Source organism: Ornithorhynchus anatinus, chromosome X1 (assembly GCF_004115215.2).
Source record: "Ornithorhynchus anatinus isolate Pmale09 chromosome X1, mOrnAna1.pri.v4, whole genome shotgun sequence".
NCBI lineage: Eukaryota > Metazoa > Chordata > Mammalia > Monotremata > Ornithorhynchidae > Ornithorhynchus > Ornithorhynchus anatinus.
In genome coordinates this window covers 6,770,293-6,792,470 of record NC_041749.1, presented here as the reverse complement: position 1 = coordinate 6,792,470, position 22,178 = coordinate 6,770,293, and the positions used below count along the sequence as shown (strand labels likewise).

General features: G+C 46.6%; 1 long non-coding RNA gene across 1 annotated transcript; it reads right to left on the bottom strand.

Moving 5' to 3' along the window:
• Nucleotides 1-4,889: 4,889 nt before the first annotated feature.
• Nucleotides 4,890-10,876, bottom strand: LOC103169977. Its single transcript, XR_485889.3, has 3 exons — nucleotides 10,798-10,876; nucleotides 8,910-9,124; nucleotides 4,890-5,109 (listed from the first exon to the last, which is right to left on the bottom strand). It is a non-coding gene; the product is annotated as an uncharacterized LOC103169977 (long non-coding RNA).
• Nucleotides 10,877-22,178: the final 11,302 nt, after the last annotated feature.

Below are 22,178 nucleotides of genomic sequence, written 5' to 3'. Positions count from 1 at the left end.
CTCCGCCGCCCGGCTCATCTTCCCGCAGAAACGATCTGGGCCTGTCACTCCCCTTCTTAAACACCTCCAGTGGTTGCCTATCGACCTCCGCTCCAAACAAAGACTCCTCACTCTAGGCTTCGAGGCTCTACGTCACCTCGCCCCTTCCTACCTCTCCTCCCTTCTCTCTTTCTACCGCCCACCCCGCACGCTCCGCTCCTCCGCCGCCCACCTCCTCGCCGTCCCTCGGTCTCGCCCGTCCCGCCGTCGACCCCCGGGTCGCGTCCTCCCGCGGTCCCGGGACGCCCTCCCTCCTCACCTCCGCCAGACTGATTCTCTTTCCCTCTTCAAAACCCTACTTAAAACTCACCTCCTCCGAGAGGCCTTTCCAGACTGAGCTCCTCTTCTCCCTCTACTCCCTCTGCCGTCCCCCCTTTACCTCTCCGCAGCTTAACCCTCTTTTTCCCCTTTTCCCTCTGCTCCTCCACCTCTCCCTTCCCATCCCCACAGCACCGTACTCGTCCGCTCGACTGTATATATTTTCGTTACCCTATTTATTTTGTTAATGAATTGTACATCGCCTCGATTCTATTTAGTCGCCATCGGTTTTTACGAGATGTTCTTCCCCTCGACTCTATTTATCGCCGTCGTTCTCGTCTGTCCGTCTCCCCCGATCAGACCTTAAGCCCGTCAAACGGCAGGGACCGTCTCTATCTGTTGCCGACTTGTTCATCCCAAGCGCTTAGTACAGTGCTCTGCACATAGTAAGCGCTCAATAAATACTATTGAATGAATGAATGAATGAATAATAATGTCGGTATTTGTTAAGTGCTTACTCTGTGCAGAGCACTGTTCTAATCGCTGGGGTAGATACAGGGTAATCAGGTTGCCCCACGTGAGGCTCACAGTTAATCCCCATTTTACAGATGAGGGAACTGAGGCACAGAGAAGCGAAGTGACGCCCACAGTCACACAGCTGACAAGCGGCCGACCCGGGTTTCGAACCTTTGACCTCTGACTCCCAAGCCCGGGCTCTTTCCACTGAGCCACGCCGCTTCTCTAGCAAGCAGTGATCTTGAGCAAGTCACTTCACTTCTCGGGGGCCTCCTCGTGAGCCCCATGTGGGACAGGGACTGAGTCCATCCCAATTACCTTGTATGTATGCCAGCCCTTAATACGGCGCCTGGCACAGAGTAAGCGCTTAATGAACAAATACCAATTTAAAAAAAAAACAACTTTAAAGGAGCTTCGCTTTTGGACCAAAGCTCAGTGCGGTTGAACCCTGGCCAGGAGGAAATCTTCAGACGGGAGCTCTATGTGGATTCAGTCCAGCGACTTCTCGGAATCCGTCTCGGAATCCAGAGCCCGAACCCGTGTGTCACATTCTCCCTCCCGGGTAGCGTTAGACATCCCCAGATCGCACGGCCTTCTAGGATCCGTGTGACAGCCTCAGCCTCCAGCCACTCTTACCATGAGGTCTCTGGCTGGAGGAGGTTTGACATGGCATCTCCTAGGTAGCCCTCTCCTCCTCCCTCCCTTCCTCTCTCCCACCGACCACTCGGTCACCCCTGAAGACCGGGTTCTACAGAAGCAGTCTGGCTTAGAGCACGGGCCTGTGAATCAGAAGGAACTAGGTTCCGCTCCCTGCTCCGCCACCAGGTTGTGACATCTCGGGCAAGTCATTTAGTTTCTCTGTGACTCGTTTACCGCATCTGTGGAATGGGGATTAAGACTTCCACCCCTGCACTTGGTACAGTGCCTGGCACATAGTAAGCCCTTAACTGTTACCACTTGAATCCAAGCACTCACCCTATCCGGTCTTGAATTCTGCTGGCCTCCCCGCCTCCTGTCTCTCTCCACTCCAGTCTGCACTTCACTCTGCTGCCAGGGTCATTTTTTTTTTACAAAAAACGTGTAGCCCATGTTTCTCCTCTCCTCAAGAACATCCAGTGGTTGCCCATCCACCTCTGCCTCAAACAGAAACTTCTTGCCATAGACTTTGAAGCAGTCAATCACCTTGCCCCCTCCTACCTCACCTTGCTACTTTCCAACTATCACCCAGTTGGCGCACTTCGCTGCTCTAATGCCAACCTACTCACTGTACCTCAGTCTCGTCTATCTCGTCACCGACTTCTCATCTGCGTCCTGTCTCTGGCCTCCGATGCCCTCATTCTTCATAGTTACGCGACCTCCCCCAAGCAGACTAACCTCCCCTTTTCCTCTGCTCCCTCTCCCCTCCCCATCACCCCGGCTCTCTCCCTTTGCCCTCCGCCCCTCTCCACCTCCACATCACTCGAGTATAGAAGTACATAGCTATAATTCTATTTATTTATAATGATGTTATTGATGTCTGTTTACTTGCTTTGATGCTTGCCTCCCCCCTTCTAGACTGTGAGCCCGTCGTGTGCAGAGATTGTCACGATTTGTTGCTGAAGTGTATTTCCCGAGCGCTTAGTACAGTGCTCTGCACATAGTAAGCGCTCAATAGATACGATCGAATGAATGAGTGAATATTGGACAAAGGGGACTCTCCTTCCCTTCAAAGCCTTACTGAAGGCGCATCTCCTCCAAAAGGCCTTTCCTGACTAAGCCCTCCTTTCCTTTTCTCACACCCCCTCTGCTTCGTCCTGATTTGCTCCTTTTTCTCATCCCTCCCTCAACCCCGCAGCACTTATATCCCTATCCGTAATTTATTTATTTCTATTAAGGTCCGTCTCCCCTTTCTAGGCTGTAGGCTCACTTTGGACAGGGAATATGTCTGTTATATGGTACTCTGCGTTCTCCCAAACGCTTAGTACAGTGCTCTCTGCATCCAGTAAGCCCTCAATAAATACTATTGATAGATTGATTGATGAACAAATACCACAATTATTAGGAAAGCTGTAGCACGGCGAGAGGCCACGTGGAGGCAATGTAACAACACTTCTTTGGGCATCCAGCCAAAGACTGGACCATGACAGCGTATTTATTATGCAAGTTTGCCTAAAACACTGGCCCCATCTTCAAAATCAGATATTTAACACTTGAATCCTTCTCTGCTTGAGCTTATCGAGACACGATGGGAATCCAAACCCTGCTGGTTTTATTAAATGCACGTACTTGCATATTTCAAGAGAGCTGAAAGACCCGCTACTAAGACACAGCATCTCCCTCAGGGTGGTGAATTTTAACCAGGTTTTCCATCCAGATAGGTGTTGTGGTGTGGCGTCAGTGTGTCACTTTTCATCAGCATCTGTGTACGCTGAAGAGTCCAGCTTGGGCTTGCCCATAGATCTCACAGAATCCAGCCGGAATCAGTCGTTTGTTTGCTCCTCCTTCAGCTTGGTTCGAGCTGGCCTGGGCTAATCATAATTGTGGTATGTGGTAAGGGCTTACCAGGTGCCAGGCACTGTATTAAGTGCTGGGGTGGATACAAGCAAATCAGGTTGGATCCAGCCCCTGTCCCACTTGGGGCTCACAGTATCGATCCCCATTTTACAGGTGAGGTAACTGAGGCCCAGAGAAATGAAACAACTTGCCCAAGGTCACACAGCAGACAGGTGGCGGAGCGGGGATTAAAACCTATGACCTTCTGATCGCCAGGCCCGGGTTCTATCCACTAGACCATTTCCATACAGCTTGCAGATCAGAAGGAGAGGAGGCCACAGAAGAAAGCAGAAGATAATGAAGAGGCATTTGCCCTTTTACTCTTCCTGCTTTTATCAGGCAGCTGCACTCTACCTTCTCCGACGGATCCACAGACGTTGAAAACCAGAGCTGAATCATTTCAGTGAACCCCTCCTCTTTATCCTTATTGCTTCATCTTAAAAAAAAAAAAAAAGCTTTCTAGATAGCCAGACCCCAAATTTTGCTAAAACCTGGAGGCTAAAACTGTACAAAACCAGCCTATGCAAATCCCTCTTACACCCATTCACAGGGTACAAACACTGCTTAAACATTTTCACCGGAGTGTAAACATCAATCAAAAAGGAGATGTATTTGCATAACACTTGCAGGTGTTCTTGGAAATGTGCAAAACTCCCCGCCACCATAATCTTGGTTTTCCTCAGCTCTATCTCAGCAAGAATCGCAAAGTAATGCCACATTTGTCAACTGCACTAACAGGATGAGATGGCATTTGATCCTAAGCCATCTGAAGTATATCACCAACAAAAGCAATCCCATTTTGTACCTACATGTAAATGGATGTAAAGAGAATCGTTGACCTACACCCTTATGCGGCATTCACGCCCATACTAAACAAGGCCATACCAAAATTAATTTTAACCTGAAAATGAAGATTCACAATTCATTTTGTCTGGAGCAGGGAACTATCTAAACAACTCATTGAAAAAGCCATAACTCACTGAAACTGCTTTCTTTTTATGAGCAAAACTTAAAAGTGTTGAGGTCGTTAAGCATTTCAGCCCTTCTCACGGACCTAGGATCTCATCGTTATTGCAGTTGCAAGATAGATTTAGCTGGACGTTTTTAATATAAGAATTTCCCCCAAATGCAAGTTTCTCATTTGGTCTCCGAGCTTGTAAATGACTTCAATTTGCAGTTCACTTTGGGACTGGAAGTAGCAGTCTCCTTTTCTTTCCTGAGCTTTAAGTAGCCACCTTTCATCTTTTCAAAGGTGACAAACTCAATTCAAAATCTTGATGCTGCTGTGAGTGGGAAGGCTGGCTAGAAGTAAAACGTCAGAGAACTGTTTACTTAGTTTAAATGGAAATTTTTGCTGTAATTGATTTGCTGTGACTTGTTTGCTATGTGACCCCAGGCAAGAGACTTTAACTTCTCTGTGCTTCAGTTTCCTTATCTGTAAAGTGGAGATTCAATTCCTATCCTCCCTCCCTCTTAAACTGTTGAACTTGTATCTACTCCTGGATGTAATACAGTGCCCGGCCTACAGAAAGCATTTTTACCAATTCCACCATTCTTCTTTTTATTATGAAGCCTGAGCAATCTCTACCGGTTGCCAGTTATCATTTCCCCCTTAAGGAAGTGTCAATAGAAAGGTGTGATGCCAATTCTAGGACCCGATAAATCTGGTCAGCTGGGGGGAACAGCGTCGGGAAGCCCATTTATTTTAGAGATGGCAGCAAAGAATTCTTCCGGGATCAAAAGAATTTAAAGAAGCAGCATGGCCTAGGGGAAAGAGCATAGAGAAAATCTGTCTACTACCTGCTGTGTGGTCTTGGGCAAGTCACTCAGTCAATCAATCATATTTATTGAGCACTTCATAATAATAATAATAATAATTGTCATGATAATGATGATGATGGTATTTGCTAAGTGCTTACTATGTGCCAGGAGCTGTTCTGAGCATGGGGGTAGATACAAACACTTACTCTGTGCAGAGCTCTCTACTTCAGTTGACTTCTCTGAGTCAGTTGGCTTCAGTTGGCTTCCTCTCTGAGAAGCAGCGTGGCGCAGTGGAAAGAGCACGGGCTTTGGAGTCAGGGCTCATGAGTTCGAATCCCTTCTCTGCCACTTGTCAGCTGTGTGACTGTGGGCAAGTCACTTCACTTCTCTGGGCCTCAGTTCCCTCATCTGTAAAATGGGGATTAAGACTGAGCCCTACGTGGGATGACCTGATTCCCCTGTGTCTACCCCAGCGCTTAGAACGGTGCTCTGCACATAGTAAGCGCTTAACAAATACCAACATTATTATTCTCTATGCCAGTTTCCTCTTCTGTAAAAATGGGTATTTGATGCCTGTTCTCCTTCCTACTTAGACTGTAAGCCCCGTGTGGGACATGATTATCTTTTATCTACCCCGACACTTAGTACAGTGCTTGGTACATAGCTGGCGCTTAACAAATACTATTTTTTGTGGTATTTATTAAGCGCTTACTATGTGCCAGGCACAAGCACTGGAGTAGATACAAGTTAATCAGGTTGGACACAGTCTTTGTCCCACATGGGACTCACAGTCTTAATCCCCATTTTACAGAGGACGTTCCTGAGGCCCAAAGAAGTGATTTGCCCAAGGGGACACAGCAGACAAGTGGCCGAGGCGGAATTAGAACTCAGGCCCGTGCTCTTTCATTCAAATCGTTCATTCGAACGTATTTATTGAGCACTTACTGTGTGCAGAGCACTGTACTAAGCACTTGGGAGAGTACAGTATTTCCACTAAGCTATATATCTTCCTATTATTCCAATTATTAATTCATTCATTCAATCAATCATTTGTATCTATTGAGCACTTACTGTGTGCAGAGCACTGCAGTAAGCCCTTGGGAAAGTACAATACAACAATAAAGTGACATTCTCTGCCCACAATGAGCTAAAAAGTCGGGGTGGGGGCGGAGATGGGATTATTATGATCATCAATAAGACCCCGTTGTCGGGTAGGTATTGTCTCTGTTGCCTAACTGTACTTTCCAAGCGCTTAGTACAGTGCTCTGCACATAGTAAGCGCTCAATAAATATGATTGAATGAATGAATAAGTACAGAGGTAGATATCCCAGCTCCCGCTGCAGGAATGTGCATTCAGCCACTAGATAGAGAAGCAGCGTGGCTCAGTGGAAAGAGCCTGGGCTTCGGAGTCAGAGGTCATGGGTTCTACTCCCGGCCCTGCCACTTGTCAGCTGTGTGACTACGGGCGAGTCACTTCACTTCTCTGTGCCTCATTTACCTCATCTGTAAAATGGGGATTAACTGTGAGCCTCACGTGGGACGACCCGATGACCCTGTATCTACCCCAGCGCTTAGAACAGTGCTCTGCACATAGTAAGCGCTTAACAAATACCAACATTATTCGATTGGGGATTTTGCACTAACCAGAAGACCAACTCCTTTTGCCAGTCAAGCAACCCTGCACCTGGAGAGCTCAGAAACACTCCTCTGGCTCCACTGAAACCTAACAGTAAACTGAGTGTCTGAAAAGTCCTACCCAGCTGGAAGGAAGCTCCCTTTCTTCAACATAACACAGAAGCAGCGAGAGACTTCCCCAAAAGCTGACAATTATTAGGAATTTAACAGATCACTTGCAAATAGCAGCTTCTCCCCTCTACCTGACCCTTTGGAAATAATCCCTTTATCACCCTCCTGTGAGGGAGGAAAATGTATGGGAGAAGCCACTGTCAGTTTTGCATTTCGATTATCGCAGTTTGGGCAACTACTCTTTGAAAATGAATCCAGTTTGGGGTTGTGATCTGGTAAGGATACAGAGGTGGAATAATAATTGTGGCATTTGTGCTTACTATGTGCCGAGCACTGTTCTAAGCATCGGAGCAGACTGCTCGGGGGAAAAAAATAGATTGAAACCGGGGAGCGGTTGATAGCACAGACTCCTGGAAGTGGCAGACAAGATCTCTAAAGGCATCCCTTCTGAATTCTCTGTCACCAAAGCCTCTCCCCTCTGGAGGTTTCGCACCTCTCCTCGATAGGCACACTTTTATCCTCAAGTTCTTCCAAAGGAGAGAGAACTTCCCCCATCCCGAGGGCGATGTGTAAGGGAGTTAAACATTAGTATATCGAAGAGCGGAGACCCGGTGGGGAGTTGGAAGGACCTGGGTTCTAATCAGCTCTCCCTCAACATTGGAAAAAGGAGGGGGTCTCCACCCTCAGTTTCCTTCTGAAGTTGTGAGGAAGAATCACATGATCGCACTTAGAAATGTATTTATACACCCCTCTACAGTCATGTGAACAGGGAGAATGGGTACTGAATTCCTATTTTACGGACGAGGAAACTGAGGCGCAGATAAACTTGCCCACAGTCAGTCATAGAGCAGGTCACTGGAGGAAATGGGATTAGAACTCAGATCCCCTGACCCCTAGGCCTGTTCTCCTTCCACCAGGCCATGCCAGTTTTAAATATTTTAATGTTTGTCTCCAGTATTCTAGCGTAAGCTCCTCGTCAGCGGGGAACAAGCCACTTCCTCTTTTATCCTCCTCAAGTGCCTAATAATGATAATAATAATAATAATGATGATGGTAATCGTTAAGTACTTACTATGTGCGAAGCACTGTTCTAAGTGCTGGGAGGGATACAAAGTGATCAGGTTGTCCCACAAGGGGCTTACAGTCTTAATCCCCATTTTACAGATGAGATCACTGAGGCACAGAGAAGTAAAATGACTTGCCCAAAGTCACACAACTGACAAGTGGCAGAGCCGGGATTAGAACCCGTGACCTCCGACTCCCAAGCCCGGGCTCTCTTCACTGAGTCGTACATGGACAGGTCACAGGGGCAAGAGATGGGGGAGACTTTGGGCAAGTCACTTCACTTCTCTGTGCCTCAGTTCCCTCATCTGGAAAACGGGGATGAAGACTGTGAGCCCCCCGTGGGACGACCTGATTACCTTGCATCCCCCCCAAGCGCTTAGAACAGTACTTGGCACACAGTAAGCTCTTAACAAATACCATCATCATCATCATCATTACTAGAGAAGCAGCGTGGCTCAGTGGAAAGAGCCCAGGCTTGGGAGTCGGAGGTCATGGGTTCGAATCCTGCCTCTGCCACTTGTCAGCTGTGTGGCTGTGGGCCAGCCACTTAACTTCTCTGGGCCTCAATTACCTCATCTGTAAAATGGGGATGAAGACTGTGAGCCTCACATGGGACAACCTGAGTACCCTGTATCTATCCCAGAGCTTAGAACAGTGCTTTGCACATAGTAAGCACTTAACAAATACCAACATTATTATTATTACTAATCAATCAATCAATCAATCAATCAGATTTGTTAAGTGCTTATTGTGTGCAGACCACTGTACTAAGCAGTTGGGAGAGTATGATATGATAGAGTTGGTAGACGTGTTCCCTACCTACAAGGAGTTTACAGTCTAGGGTTTAGAGCCTATTAGTCCAAGTCACAGAGGTGACCAGCAAACACTCCATAGCTACTAGATAATAATTATGCATTTATGTAATTATGTATCCATCTACTAGCTCTAGTAATTATATATTTCTTTGATTGTGAAAGAACTGAGCTCTTACTTTTCCCTGGGAAAGAAATCCGGAATCCTCTCTCTGCTCTCTTGGTATCAGTCCTTAAGTATCCCCGAGGAGTAATTCGTTTTTTTTTTTTTTAATTTTGAAACTGAATACGCCCCTTCATTAACACCTTCCATTCTCATTTTCACTCTTCCTGCTGTCTCCACCGACTTCATCCTTGTGAATTTAAGGATTTCTTTTCTGAAGCATGATGGGATCTGTGGGCCCGATAAAGTGGAAGAAAGAAAAGAGAGGGTTTGTTTTTTTTTTTCTTAAAAATTCTCTAGCAACATTCATTGTGTTTCGTGTGTCACCTCTGAGGTTTGCCCTAAAGAACATAATGAGTTGTTAAAAGGAGCATAAGGCTTTCGTACAGAACTGCTCTTCACATTCCCTGTTAGAAGAATGAATAAGTATCTGTTAAATGGATCCACTGAATAAAGTCTGTGCTGCCTTTCTGGCGGTCTGTGGCTTTTCAATTATTCTGTAACTAAAGCAGCAATTCTTTTTGTTTCTTTTCATCCTTTTTAAGGAAATTGACTCTTTGACTGAAGATAATCCCTTAGTCTGGAATCTACTGAAGTGTCTCTTTGTGCTGAGAGAGTTTGTGACTGGAAGCGAATGTAGATAGTGTGCGCGGAGCACTGTACGAAGCGCTTGGGAGAGCCCAGGAAAGTTGTTAGACACGATAATAATAATAATGTTGGTATTTGTTAAGCGCTTACTATGTGCCGAGCACTGTTCCAAGCGCTGGGGTAGACATAGGGGAATCAGGTCGTCCCACGTGGGGCTCACAGTCTTCATCCCCATTTTACAGATGAGGGAACTGAGGCCCAGAGAAGTGAAGTGACTTGCCCACAGTCACACAGCCGACAAGTGGCAGAGCTGGGATTCGAACTCAGGAGCCCTGACTCCAAAGCCCGTGCTCTTTCACGATCCCTGCCCGCTAGTGGCAGTAACGATCGAAGAAAGAACAGTAGCCGGGGCAGAAGAACTGCCTGCTGTGTGACCTTGGGAAAATCTTTTACCTTCTCTTTGCCTCAGTTTCCTCATCTGTAACGTATGGATTTAATACCCTTTCACCCTCCCTTGTGGGACAGGGAGGATGTCTGACCTGATCAACCTGTGTCTGCTCCAGCATTTGGCATAGTGCTTTCGGTCATTCATTCAGTTGTATTTATTGAGTGCTTACTGTGCGCAGAGCACTGAACTAAGTGCCCAGGAGAGTGCGATATAATAATAATAATGTTGGTATTTGTTAAGCGCTTACTTTGTGCAGAGCACCGTTCTAAGCACTGGGGCGGATACAGGGTCATCGGGTTGTCCCACGTGAGGCTCACAGCTAATTCGCATTTTACAGATGAGGTAACTGAGCCCCAGAGAAGTGAAGTGACTCGCCCACAGTCACACAGCTGACGAGTGGCAGAGCCGGGAGTCGAACCCACGACCTCTGACTCCGAAGCCCGGGCTCTTTCCACTGAGCCGTAACAGTAGAGAGGCACATTTCCCGCCCACAGTGACCTTACAGTCTGGAGGAACTTACAGCCTAGAGGGTCACATACAATCTCTCAAGAGGAAAATTGGAATTTCATTTCCAGTGACCTTTTCCTTTCTGGATCTTGCATTTCTCAGATCCTTTGGGAATCAAAATCTGTGGGGGTGATAAACCTGGTCAATTGAATCCTGTAAAGAGCGGAATTAGGGATCCGCAGGCCCAGCCTTTCAAATCCAAGAGAGGAGACACTCCCTCCCTCACTGCTCTTTCTTCTTCGCCTGACAGATTTGTAAAAATCTAGGCCCAGAGGAAGTCTTTTTCTTCTTTTGTCCATATTAAATGAAAATTCCCATGCCTTTATCCGTGCGAGTCATCTCTGCTGGTAGTCAAGATTACCTGACATTGCTTTGCTGTCCCTTCACTCTCGCGGTACCAGACAGGAGACAGACCATCCAGAAACTGATTGGTACCAAACCAAGACAAAAGGCTGATGTAACAACTACAGCGGGTTATTTAGAATTATGCGGCTCAGCGACGAGTCTCTCTATGATATCACTGCCATTTCCGCGCTCCATCTTCTGTCACAGAAATTTTTTAAAAAGGACACAAATCCAGGGAAAGCATTCAGTAAAGTGCTGTGCACATTGGAATTGCTCAATACCATTCACTGATTGATAAGCAATTGAAGGTTTATCAGTTCGTGTAGCGTTACACGGATACACACACATATGTAGACGACTGCCCATCATTTCTGAAGATTATGTTCTTGCCGATGAGAACCTACTCACGCGTAATAATAATGGTGGTATTTGTTAAGCGCTTACCACGTGCAGAGCACTGTTCTAAGCGACGGGGTAGACACAGGGGAATCAGGTCGTCCCACGTGGGGCTCACAGTCTTCAACCCCATTTTACAGATGAGGGAACTGAGGTACCGAGAAGTGAAGTGACTTGCCCAAAGTCACCCAGCTGACAAGTGGCCGAGCCGGGATTCGAACCCGTGACCTCTGACTCCAAAGCCCATGCTCTTTCCACTGAGCCACGCTGCTTCTCAAGAGTGTAGTTGAAAAGATTGATCTAAAGGGGATGCCTTCCGCCCAAATGTGCTTGACTGCTAATTAATTAAGTGTGGTATTTAAGTGTTTACTATGTGCCAAGCACTGTGCTAAGAACTGTGGTAAATGAACTATAAGTGGATGGGACACAGTTCCTGTCCCACATGAGGCTCACAGTCCATGGGGAATGGGAGAATGTCAGGATAGATCTTGGCTACGCTAATGGTTCTTTGTTATCACAAGATAGAGGGGTTTTTTTTTTTTATGGTATTTGTTAAGCATTGCCTTTGTACCTGACGCTCACTGTACTAAGCACCGGGTTAGAGAAGCGGCGAGGCTCAGTGGAAAGAGACCCGGTTTGGGAGTCAGAGGTCATGGGTTCTAATCCTGGCTCTGCCACTCGCCAGCTGTGTGACCTTGGGCAAGTCACTTCACTTCTCTGGACCTCAGTTCCCTCATCTGTACAATGGGGATGAACACCGTGAGCCCCACGTGGGAAAACCCGATCACCTTGTATCCCCTCAGTGCTTAGAACAGTGCTCGGCACAGAGTAAGCGCTTAACGAATGCCACCGTTATTCTCCCAGCGTGGCTCGATGGAAAGAGCCCGGGCTTGGGAGCCAGAGGTCATGGGTTCTAATCCTGGCTCCGCCGCTTCTCAGCTGGGTGAGTTTGGGCAAGTCACTTCACTTCTCTGTGCCTCAGTTCCCTCATCTGTAAAATGGGGATAAAGACTGTGTGAGCCTCATGTTGGACAACCTGATGACCTTGACTGCCCGCCCAGTGCTTAGAACTGTGCTTGGCACATAATAAGCGCCTAACAAATACCATCATTGAGAAGCAGCATGGCTCAGTGGAAAGACCCCGGGCTTGGTAGGCAGAGGTCATGGGTTCGAATCCCAGCTCTGCCACCTGTCAGCTGTGTGACTGTTGGCAAGTCGCTTCACTTCTCGGTGCCTCAGTTCCCTCATCTGGAAAATGGGGATGAAGACCGTGAGCCTCACGTGGGACGACCCGATGACCCTGTATCTCCCCCAGCGCTTAGAACGGTGCTCTGCACATAGGAAGCGCTTAACAAATACCAACTTTATTATTATTATACAAGCTAATCAGATCAGAGACGTGTCCATGTTAGTCCATCACAATCTTAATTCACATTTTCTCTGAGACCCAGAGAAGTTAAGCGACTGGCCCAAAGTCACACAGCCGACAAGTAGCAGAGCTGGGATTAGAACCCAGGTCCATCTGATTCCCCAAACTGTGCTCTCTCCATCAGACCACACTGCCTCTCATTTGGTGAGACAGTTATGAGGTTGGTAGGAGCAGGCAGATTTTTAGGGCACACAGAAATGGTGTGAGGTACATCTGTCAGTGATTTGCTCACCAACCTCCCAGATCACATGACAAGCCCCCCGAAAAGAGGCACTAATCAATCAACCGATCAGTGGCATTTAATGAACACGTACTATGTGCCAAACACTGTACTAGGCACTTGGGGCAGAAAAATAGAGTTGGTAGGCATAATATTCCCTGCCACCGTGGTTTACATTCCAGAGGATGAGGTGACACATAGCAGATTGAGAAGCAGCGTGGCTCTGTGGAAAGAGCACGGGCTTTGGAGTCAGGGCTCATGAGTTCGAATCCCAGCTCTGCCACTTGTTGGCTGTGTGACTGTGGGCAAGTCACTTAACTTCTCTGTGCCTCAGTTCCCTCATCTGTAAAATGGGGATTAAGACTGTGAGCCCCACGTGGGACAACCTGATTCCCCTATGTCTACCCCAGCGCTTAGAACAGTGCTCGGCACATAGTAAGCGCTTAACAAATACCAACATTATTATTATTATTATTATTAGATTTATGGCAGAGTTGGGATTTGTACCCAGCTCCTTTTTGATTTTCAGTCCCTTGCTCTATCCACTAGGTATATTGCTTCTTTGAGTGATATCAATTGGTACATTTACTTGCTTTTTCAGACAAAGATACGTTAAGAGCAGCGTGCCACCTGCCTCTTGACTTTTTCCACTTTCTGCTTCCATATGTCCCAGCTTCAGAGTTGGCCAGACATAAAGGGTGTTTATCCTTTTAATCTGTCACGTTGGCAACACCAGCCAATGGACTTTTTTTAATCATCACCCCGGACTATATTGTTTAGCGGATCGACTCTCACTGGAGATGTGTCTTAAACCGTGCTGTGTTTACACGGAGGAATCGGATAGTACGGACACAAACGGTAAATGGCTAACTATGCATTATTTAAAGCAAATTAATTACCCAGTGGACTAACACCATCCCTTTGAAGTTGCTCTGGTGTACAGTGTCAACACAAATGCAAAGGCACTGCCACTGTTTTGGAAGCGATTTCCAGAGCTAACAAATAGCCTGAACCAAATATTTGCAAATTTGGCAGAAGTATATTCTTGAGGCTAAGACCGTATGCCCACGTTGAAGGTTTTCTTTCTTTTTGGCTGTGTTCCTGGTCTGTGAAAACAGGGTTTTATAATAACCATCTCAGTCTAAATTCTAGAAACAAGAGCCACTGCGTATGTTTCAGGTATCCACAGTCTACTAGAGAAGCAGCATGGCTCCGTGGAAAGAGCACGGGCTTGGGAGTCAGAGGTCACGGGTTCTAATCCCGGCTCTGCCGCTGGTCCGCTATGTGACTTTGGGCAAGTCACTCAACTTCTCTGTGCCTCAGTTACCTCGTCTGTCAAATGGGGATTAAAACTGTGAGCCCCACTTGGGACGAGCTGATCACCTTGTATCCCCCAGCGCTCAGAACTGTGCTTTGCACATAGTAAACGCTTAACAAATGCCACAATTCATTTTACTTGTCCTGGGATATTTTGTTTCCCCCGAGCGTTGATCTGTTTTTTCTATTTTTACTGCCGGATGAATAAATGAGAAAAGAAAAATGACAATTCTTTTTTTCCAAATGATTTTGTCTTCCTTTTGATGGGTTAAATAAGTCTCCTTTTGGTGACAAAATGGGGGAGGCAGCATGGCCTAGTGGCTAGAGCCCAGGCCTGGGAGTCAGAAGGACCTGGGTCCTCCTTCTGAGTCCCCCGCTTGTCTGTTGGGTGACTTGGATGCTTCACTTCTCCCTGCCTCGGTTACCTCAACTATAAAATGGGGATTAAGATGAGACACACGAAACATAGCACACCTGTCCCTGGTGTCTAATTTCCAGGTTAACGTAAAGTGAGTCTCATCACTTCTCTGGGCCTCGGTTACCGCATCGGTAACATGGGGACTGAGTCTGTGAGTCCCGTGTGGGACAGGGACTGTGTCCAACCTGATTACCTTGTTTTTATCCCAGTGCTTAGTACAGTGTCTGCAAATAATAATAATAATAATGTTGGTATTTGTTAAGTGCTTACTACGTGCAAGCACTCTTCTAAGCGCTGGGGGAGATTCAGGGTAACCAGGTCGTCCCACGTGAGGCTCACCGTCTTAATCCCCATTTGACAGATGAGGTAACTGAGGCACAGAGAAGTTAAGTGACTCGTCCACAGTCACAGAGCTGACCAGTGGCAGAGCTGGGATTCGAACGCATGACACCTGGCTCCCAAGCCCGGGCTTTTTCCACTGAGCCACACTGCTCTCTCAATAGTAACCGCTTAATAAATACCACGATTATTAATATTAGTAGTATACTAATACTCGACTGAATCTGAAGATTGGAAGACTGAAAAGCACTTAGTGGACTGCAGTGCATACAGTAGCTCTTAATCAAAATTACTGACTGACCTGCGGAGAGCATTTGCCAATTAGAGGGTTAAATTATCACTTTTCTCTGCCACAGAACCCTCTCAGTCGCTACGCCCGGCTGGAAGATGCATCCCTGTGGGGGCCAAGAAATGTGGATCTATCCCGTCTCCCCAAAGGAATGCTGCTACTCAACGCCAGAGCCTCCCATCGCCCCGAATGGAGGTCGGAAGCAGACGCGTGGCCCTTTCAGTGACTGTTTTGTGAATTCACTGTGGCAGAGTGATGAAGAGAATGTGCCCGTGATAATAAACATTAATTAATGGAAATGCGCAGAGGGTCCTACTCCCTAGACAGCGGAATCGTAAATCACTTGCCTGCGATTAACATAATTCTGCTTGTGGTGTTGGCATCGTCACTCCCCCCTGGCCTAGCTCCCCTCCCTTTGGCTTGCAAGATCCTTCCAGGAGACCTACAGATGGGGTAGCAAAGGAGAGAACTAAATGCAAGTAGAAAATCGTCATAATAATACTAATAATTAGGGTATGTGTTAAGTGCTTACTACGTGCCGAGCACTCTTCTAGGCACTGGGGTAGAGACAAGATAGGTTGGATACGGTCCCTGTCCCACGGAGGACTCATATGCTTAAACACCATTTTCAGATGAGGTAACTGAGGCCCAGAGAAGTGAAGTGACTGGTCCGAGGTCACACAGCAGACCTGTGTGACATGTATTAACAAATACCATTATTATTACTATTATGTGGAGGAGCCAGGATTAGAACCCGTGACCTTCCGACTCCCAGACCCGTGCTCTATCCACTGAGCCACCCTGGTCTCATTGTCCTCCCGCACTGGTGTATCCTCAATCAATCAATCCGTCTATCAATCAGTCGCATTTATTGAGTGCTTGCTGAGTGCAGAACACCGTACTAAGCGCTAGGGAGAGTACATTTTAACTGAGTTGGTAGAAATGTTCCCTTGCCCACAGTGACCGTACAGTCTCGGGGGCAGACAGACATTAATAGAAATAAATCAACTGTGAATGTGTATTCTTGGAGAAGGTGATAGATGTTGTATCCTCCCCGGAAAAGAACTGGAAAGAAGACAGAGAAAGTCACGGGAACCTAAGCAGGAACTAGTTTAAACTTGCTGTGGTCAGTGAATGTGTCTTTAATATTGTACTCTCCCAAGCACCTAGTGATAATAATAATAATGTTGGTATTTGTTAAGCGCTTACTATGTGCAGAGCACTGTTCTAAGCGCTGGGGGAGATACAGGATCATCAGGTTGTCCCACGTGAGGCTCACAGTTAATCCCCATTTTCCAGACGAGGGAACTGAGGCAGAGAGAAGTGCAGTGACTTGCCCACGGTCACACAGCTGCCAAGTGGCAGAAGCGGGAGTCGAACCCATGACCTCTGACTCCCAAGCCCAGGCTCTTTCCACTGAGCCATGCTGCTTCTCTAGTGCTCTGCACACAGTAAGTGCTCAATAAATATGATTGATTGATTGATTGACTGTCTAGAAAGGAGGGAGAATGACAGAGTAGGAACAGAATAGAATTTCAGGCTCCTGGAGAATGGTAGGAATTACAATCTTGTCTTCAAGGAGCTTCAGTCTCTTTAAGAAGAATAATAATGATTAGGATATTAGTTAAGTGCCAAGCACTGTACTAAGCCCTGGGATAGATACAAGATAATCAGATCACGTCCATAATTAATTTATTATATCCATAATTTAGTTCTTTATCCTAAAGTCTATCTCCCCCTCTAGACCATAAACTTGTTGTGGGCAGGGAACGTCTACCAACTCTGTTGTATTGCTCTCTCCCAAGTGCTTAGTACAGTGCTTGGCACACGGCAAGCACTCAATCAATACCTTTGATTGATTGACATAGTCCCTGTCCCATAGGAGGTTCACAGTCTAAGGAGGAAGGGAGGGCAGATATTTAATTGCTATTCTGCAGATGAGGAAACAGAGGCACAGAGAAGTTGAGTGATCCGTCTAAGGTCACATAGCAGGCAAGTGACGGTGTCGGTATTAGAACCCAGGTCTCCTGACTCCAGTCCTGTGCTCTTTCACTAGAGTCCAGATTATTATTATATATTTTTTCCTGAAAATTAGCTTTCATTATTCATTCGGATTTTTCTGTTGAACTTTAAAAATGACAGGAGGAAAAGGGAGTAACTCAAGATAGCTTTCGATCCCAAAGTAATATATCCTCAGATGTACCTTTCTGGGATAAATCTATTAAATATTAAAGAACTCACGGGCTTAGAGGTAGACAGTGGAGCTAGAAGTGATAAATATTTGCCAGACAATCACCACTCCCTCCCCGCCCCCCCCAAAATAATTGAGGGAGTTTGAAGCTAGAAGAATTAAATGAAAAGAGGTCCACCCTTTATTTACGGCTTTACTGAGGCTTATGTGCTACTTTTACTTATGTACTGTGGAGGCCGATAAAACAGTTTAAAGGATTCCAGTAAAAGCTACTGGGCTTTGATTTATTCTTCCATTTGAGTGGTTCACTCTCCCAAGTCAAAAGCTTTCTGCAGTGGTGTAATCAAAAATGCTGGGTGTTTAATAGATTTTTGTCCTTGCCCTTCTGTTGTCGTTTCAGCCCTAGTTCGATTCTGGAGCTCGACCCAGCAGGGCTCAGTGGAAGCTGGAGGTCGTATTTTAGCATGAGAGTAATAAAAGTGGAATTGATTTGGAGGAGTGTGGGACCGCTTTGCACCCAAAACTAATCGTGGGAGGCCCAGAAGAGCAGGTTGCCTGAGTGATAACCGAACCTCACGTAAGTCCCGGCGGCCATTTGGTGACAGATGGAGATCGTGGGTTCCTTGAGATCTCAGAAGTTCTTGTTTTCATTTATCGAACCCCACGCCCTGGGTGAACTTGATTAGCTAAGCAATGCTGAATCGAGGCCGTGGCTATTGCCGGGGGCTAGATAATAATAATGTTAATAATGTTGGTATTTGTTAAGCGCTTACTATGTGCAGAGCACTGTTCTAAGCGCGGGGGTGGACACAGGGGAGTCAGGTTGTCCCACGTGGGGCTCACAGTCTTAATCCCCATTTTACAGATGAGGTAACTGAGGCACAGAGAAGTGAAGTGACTTGCCCACAGTCACAGAGCTGACAAGTGGCAGAGCTGGGATTCGAACGCATGACCTCTGACTCCAAAGCCAACATTATTATTATTATCAAAATAAGAAGTGATCAAAACAGGCGGTGGGTCTTTACTATCCTTTTTTTTTTTCTTCTTTAATGGTATTTGCCAGGCAATGTACTAAATCCTGGGTCAGCTACAAGCTAGTCAAGTTGGACATAGACCATATTCCACATGGGACTCATAGTTTTAATCTCCTTTTTGCAGATGAGGTAACCGGGGCCCAGAGAAGTAAAGTGACTTACCCAAGGGCACCCGGCAGACAAGTGGCAGAGCGGGGATTAGAACCCAGGTCCTTCTGACTCCCAGGCCACGCTCCATCCACTGTGCCAGGCTGCTACTCATCCAGTTTTCCTATCCCGGGCTTGCCATTTGGCCACCACTGTTCTCTATCATTACTCTAAAGGTCATAACTTTGGTCGAGAGCCATACGCTTAGCTTCTTCAGCTTATTAAATATCCTGGATCAGACGATGCTTCATTTCCTAAACGGTCCCCGCAGCTGACCTGATTGGAGTGCTGAATGGGTCCCTTGATGAAGCAGCAGTTTAACTGGCGATAGATCTTTGGACTAATGTCTTTCAGACAATATTATCCCTGCATTCTGGCAGAAGTACCGCGGCATTTATTACAGAAAAAAAAGAAACGTTAAGGAAACCCTCAGGAAGGTTCCTTTAAGTGCTCAGGTACACACCCTCCTTTTTGGAATAGATTCATGGATTCTTTGGAGATGTGCCTTTCTGCTACTTAATGTTATTCCTTGGCTCCTTTAAACAGAAGCAGCGTGACCTAGTGGATAAAACACAGGCCTGGAAGTCAGAAGGACCTGGGTTCTACTCCCGGGTTGAAGCAGTATGGTGTAAAGTTTAGAGCACAGGCCGGGAGTCAGAAGGTCATGGTTTTAATCCCGGCTCTGTCATTTGTCTGCTGTGTGACCTTGGGCAAATCACTTCCCTCCTTGGTGCCTCAGTTACCTCATCTGTAAAATGGGGATTGAGACCGTGAGCCCCATGTGGGACAGGGACTGTGTCCACCCGATTAACCTATAATAATAATGTTGGTATTTGTTAAGCGCTTACTATGTGCAGAGCACCGTTCTAAGCGCTGGGGTAGACACAGGGGAATCAGGTTGTCCCACGTGGGGCTCACAGTCTTAATCCCCATTTTACAGATGAGGGAACTGAGGCACAGAGAAGTGAAGTGACTCGCCCACAGTCACACAGCTGACAAGTGGCAGAGCTGGGATTCGAACTCATGAGCCCTGACTCCAAAGCCCGTGTATTCAGTGGCCGGCACATAGTAAGCCCTTGGCAGATACTATTAAAAAAATGGAGGTTGATACCGTGCTCTAATTTTCACTCCACCAGAAGCCTTGCTGATCTTCGCTACTTCTCGTCACTAGACCAAACGGCTTCTCGCTGTGCCTGCTGCAGAGTGGTTGGGAGAATACACTACGGTTAGTAGACAGAATCCCTCCCCTCCAAGAGATTACGGCCTTGCAGTAGAGGCAGGTGAAAAATCAACAGAAGGAGAATAGGATTCATAAAGCATAGACGGGGTTACGTACATAAACTTGTCAGTCAGTCAGTCGACTACATTAATTAAGCACTTCCTCTGGCAGAGCACTGTACTAAGCACTTGGGAGAGTATAATACAGAAATTTAACAGACGCATTCCCTGCCCACAACGAGCTTACAGTCTAGAGGGGGGAGATTGACGCTAATGTAAATAAACTAGGGATGCAGCATGTTAATCAATCCTTCATCAGTTATATAGATTGAGCTCTTATTGTGTGCAGAGCAATGGACTAAGCACTTGGGAGAGTATATTATCACAGAGTTGGTAGATCTGTTCCCTGCCCAAAAGGAGCTTACAGTTTAGAGAGAAAGTCCTAGTGGAGGGCACAGGACTGGTAGAATCACCTGTTGGGTGACTCTCTGGGCCTCATTTTCCTCATCCGTAAAATACCGGGGGAGGATAAACTGTCTTCCTCTCTCTTGGACTGTGAGCTATTTGGATTGTTTTATTCTATTCTGATAATTTTGTGTCTAATAATAATAATAATAATGTTGGTATTTGTTAAGCGCTTACTATGTGCCGAGCACTGTTCTAAGCGCTGGGGTAGACACAGGGGAATCAGGTTGTCCCACGTGGGGCTCACAGTCTTCATCCCCATTTTACAGATGAGGGAACTGAGGCACAGAGAAGTTAAGTGACTTGCCCAAAGTCACACAGCAGACAAGTGGCCGAGCCGGGATTCGAACCCATGAACTCTGACTCCAGGGCATAGTGTCTACTCCAGGGCATAGCGCAGCGCTTGGTAAATAGTAAATGCTTGGCAAATACTATTCTTTTTAGAGACACTTTTCAACCCCGAGGGAGATATTTTTGTCCCAGAGCAAAATCACCGTGCTGGGAGTAGGGGAGAAAGGCTGGGATAACATACTGGGACATCTTTGAATTCTCCAGCTTTTCTCCTGAGAACGGAGGGCTCAGGGCAGCTACTCTTCCCCTGTCACCACGTCATAGGGAAAGGGAGAGCCCTATCAGGAGAAGCCACTTCATATCTTCAAATCTTTTTTTTTCATGGTATTTATTAAGTGCTTACTCTGTGCCGGGAACTGTACTAAGCACTGGAGTAGACATAGGCTAATCAAGGTTGGACACAGTCCATGTCCCACGTGGGGCTCACGGTCTTAATCCCCATTTGACAGATGAGATAACTGAGAAACTAAGAGAGTAATAATAATAATGATTATGATATTTGTTAAGCACTTACTATATGCCAGACACTGTACTAAGCAGTGGGATGGATACGAGCAAATTGGGTTGGACACAGTTTCTGTCCCACGTGGGGCTCACACTCTTGAACCCCATTTTACAGATGAGGTAACTGAGACACAGAGAAGTGAAATGACTTGCCCAAGATGACACAGCAGACAAGGGGCAGAGCAGGGATCAGACCCCAGCCCCTTCTGACTCCCAGGCCTGTGCTCTATTCAGTAGGCAACACTGCCTCTCAATATCGCTATCTCAGTAGAAGCTGCCCAAAGAGAAATGTGTCAATTGTCTGGAAATGCCCAAATAAAAACCTTCCAATATTAGTCATGGAGGATTCCAAAATATGATGTTTAGAGAAGGCCTGGGCTCTTTCCACTAGGCCGTGCTGCTTCTACTTCCTCCACCTGTGCTTCTGACCCCGTCCTTTCATACCTTTTTAAAACACTCTTCTTCCCTCCTGGACTGCCATCATCAACTGTTCACTTTCAGTGGCTTCTTCCCCACTGCCCTCAAACATGTTCATGTCTCCTATTGTAAAAAAAAAACCCAAACCTCTCCTTTGACATCACAGCTCCCTCCAATTATCTCCGCATCTCCTTCCTACCATTTTTCTCCAAACCTCTTGAGAGAATTGTTTAAAGCTGCCATCTCCACTTCCTCTCCTCCAATTCTCTCCTAGATCCACTCCCATCTGACTTCCATCCCCTTTACTCTGCTGAAAGAGCCCTCTCTGAGGCAACCGATGACCATCTCCTCGTCAAATCTGATGACCTCTACTCTATCCTAATCCTCCTAGATCTCTCAGTTGCCTTTGACACAGAAGACCACTCCCTTCTCCTTGCCATCTTATCCACCCTTGGCTTCACGGACACTGTCCTCTTTTGGACAGTCCTATCTCCTTGAGCGCTCTTTCTCAGTCACTTTTGCGAGCTCCTCTGCTTCCCACCCTCTGACTGTGGGTGTCCCTCAGGGTTCATTTCCGGGTTCCCCTCTATTCCTGATCTACTCCCACTTTCTTGGAGAACTCATTCGCTCCAATGGCTACCTCTATGTGGATGATTCCCAAA